The sequence below is a fragment of the Mandrillus leucophaeus genome, unplaced genomic scaffold (genome assembly GCF_000951045.1).
Source record: "Mandrillus leucophaeus isolate KB7577 unplaced genomic scaffold, Mleu.le_1.0 Scaffold857, whole genome shotgun sequence".
NCBI classification, from domain to species: domain Eukaryota; kingdom Metazoa; phylum Chordata; class Mammalia; order Primates; family Cercopithecidae; genus Mandrillus; species Mandrillus leucophaeus.
This window is the reverse complement of record NW_012109330.1, coordinates 173,031-176,525: the sequence shown is the minus strand read 5'-3', so window position 1 is coordinate 176,525 and position 3,495 is coordinate 173,031.

The window sequence follows — 3,495 nt, the reverse complement described above, 5'->3', positions numbered from 1 at the left end:
GCGCACGTGCGTGTGTTTGTGTCGGAGCCGGCCGGGCGGACGCGCGCGGGGTCCTTCCCTCAAAAAGAGAGCTCGGGACGCTGAACTAAAGACGAAAATTGGCAGGAAGTGCGGCAGTGGCCCCTTAGGATCAGCTATAACTTCCTCCATCCCCATTCTCCCATCCCCCATTCCCCAGCACCCTTCTCGCTACACAGACCCGCTCTCAGGAAAAGTCTGAAATGAATCGCTGCACCTACTCGGGCAAGAGGCGTCACATGTCTTTTAATTTCGCAAATTAAAGAAATCTGGCTCAGCTCCCGCCTGCCAATGTTGGCGGGAAATTCATTAGTCACATTCTGAGGTTCCCCCCTTCTCTCCGTAGTGGTGGGGTCTCAAAAATTGGGGGAAGTGTTCCCCCCTACCCACCCCGTCTTGATGCTGCTAGTTCATGACCCTTGAGGAACCACTGAAGGGCACAGCTCCTTAGCCTGCAAGCAAGCTGCGCAGGAGTGGGGGGAAAGGGGATGTTTGGTGGGCCCAGGCCCCAGAACACCCCTTTATAGACACCTCATGCACGTCTCACCACTCCACCTGCTACACACACACACACACACACACACACACACACACACACACACACACAGACTGCATACAAGCCAGGGACAATTTCCATTCCTGGAAACTCCGAAACCCTTCGCAGCCTGGAGGAAGTCATTCAGCCCTTAGGTCTGGCCACTTGCCTTCTTCCTAAGCCAGTGCCAGCTCCCCACTCCCCTTATGGAGCAATTCCAACATAGTTTCTCTGTTACCTAATGCTCAAGATGAAGGCCAGTGGTAGAGGTGGAGGGGTGTCTTCTTTAGGGTGGCCCCTGAAACAACAAGAAGCTGTTACTAGTGTATGTTGTTTGGGTTTGGGGGTGAGGAAAGAGAGATGCAGGAAGAGCCTAGACCTTATCATTCAAGATGTTAGCTGTTCTTGAGATGGTGGACCGTAAGCGGGAAATTACCTTTTTATTCTTTCCAGTCTCTTACAACCGCAAGATCAAGACTGAAATTAATGTCTCAATAGATTAGCTTGCTAAGAGTTTTAAAAAGAAAGAATTTATATCTGTCACATGTTTTACCATGAATTTTAGTGAATATATTATCTCTTCAAGGAGTATTAGCATGTTAACCTTTCGCATAGTGTGAAAAAGTCTTTCTGCCAGGTGCAGTGGCTCACACCTGTAATCCCAGCACTTTGGGAGGCTGAGGCAGGAGGACTGCTTGAGCCCAGGAGTTGAGAGCAGCCTGGGCAATATAGTGAGGCTCTGTCTCTTAAAAAAAAAATAATAATAAGGCATGGTGGCACGCACCTGTGGTGCCCACTACTTGAGAGGCTGAGGCAGGAAGATCACTTGAGCCCTGGAGGTCAAGGCTGCAGTAAGCCATGTTTGTGTCACTGCATTCCAGCCTGGGTGACAGAGCAAGACCCTGTCTCAAAAAAAAAAAAAAAAAAAAGAAAGAAAGAAAGGAGAAAGGTCTTTCTGTTCCTGTTCATTTCAGGTATCATTGAAAAGATGAGGAGGATAATCTTTCTGGAGGACAAGGAGTGAAGAATCTTGAAATCACATTGCATCAGTTATCTATCGCTGTACAATCACATTACCCCAAAACTTAGTGACTTCCTACAACAATATACATTTATTGCCTTTCACAGTGTCTGTTGGTCAGAGATTCAAGAGCAGTTTGGTGGACAGTTCTGGCTTGGCAGTTTCTCATGCAGTTGTACGTTAGATGGAGCTACTATCATTAGAAGGCTTCACTGGGGCCATAGAGGCTCACTTAATTTCGTGTGGCTGGCTGTTGGCAGGAAACCTCTATTCCTCTCCATAAAGGTCTTTCCACAAGATGACTTGAGTATCCTCACAACACAGTAGATGACTTACCTCAGAGCAAGAGATCCAAGGGATAGCAAGACAGACATCACAGTGATCTGGCTCTTTGAAGTGATGGGTATCACCTCCACTTTGGTCATATATGCAATCCCTGATTCAATATGGAAGAACTACACAAGGACACAAATACCAAGAAGAGAGGATCATTGGGACCATCTTGGAGGCTGGTTATCACACACATCATCTCTGAAGTTACATCTGTTTTTTAATTTTGAAAATTTTCAAACATACACAAAAGTAGAGAAAATAGTACAATGAACTCCGATATACCCATCACCCATTTCAATAATCATTAAAGAAATGTCATCATTTTGTTTTGTACAAATATTCCTGAGAAACACATGCTCCTCCCACCCCACCCCTCATCTCCATATTGCATACTTTTCACCCCAGTGTTGTTCCAGGCTCTCTCCTCTCCCTTTCCTCTTTTTTTTTTTTTTTTTTGACAGAGTTTCTCTGTTGTCACCCAGGCTGGAGTTCCGTGGCGCAATCTTGGCTCACTGCAACCTCCATCTCCTGGGTTCAAGCAGTTCTCCTGCCTCAGCCTCCCAAGTAGCTGGGATTACACGTGCCCGCTACCATGCCTAGCTAATTTTTATATTTTTAGTAGAGACGGGATTTCACCATGTTGGCCAGGTTGGTCTGGAACTCCTGACCTCAGGGGATCTGCCCTCCTTGGCCTCCCAAAGTGCTGGAATTACATGTGTAAGCCATCATCCCCAGCCTCCCTTTCCTCTTTCTGCTATGTTCAAGGTATGGGAGAGAGACAGATACAAAAAAAGAAGCAGGCCCCTTATGATGGATACCAGTTTCAAGAGTGGGTGTCTGCAATTTGGAAGGGTCACTACAGATCTGTTGCTCATCACTTTTTTCAGCTAATCCATATCCTTTTAAAAGTAATCATTTTGGCCGGGTGCGGTGGCTCACCCCTGTAATCCCAGCACTTTGGGAGGCTGAGGCAGGCAGATCACATGAAGCAGGAGTTCAAGACCATCCTGGCCAACATGGCAAAACTCCATCTCTACTAAAAATACAAAAATTAGTCCGGCATGGTGGTACGCGCCTGTAGTCCCGGCTACTCGGGTAGCTGCGGCATGAGAATCACTTGAACCTGGGAGGTGGAGGTTGCAGTGAGCCAAGATCATGCCACTGTACTCCAGCCTGGGCGACAGAGTGAGACTCTGTCAGAAAATAAATAAATAAATAAATAACCATATCTTTTAAAAATGTTAATGTGCAGACAAATCAGCAGAGTATCTTATAATCATGGAGATTCTAAATCACCAGGACTGGGGTGTGACCTGAGATTCTGCTTTTCCAACAAGCTAACAAGATGATGCCAATGCTTCTTTGAGACCACACTTTAAGTAGCAGGAATCTAGAGTTGTGCTGCCTAATTGGTAGCCAGCAGCCATTTGTGGCTACTTAAATTAATTAAAATTAACTATAAATCACTTCTTCAGTTTCCCTAGCCACATTTCAAATGCTTATGGCCATATGTGGCCAGGTACCCTGTTGAACAACGTATTGTCACAGGAAGTTTCATGATGGCACTGGTTTAGATAATTGACTCATA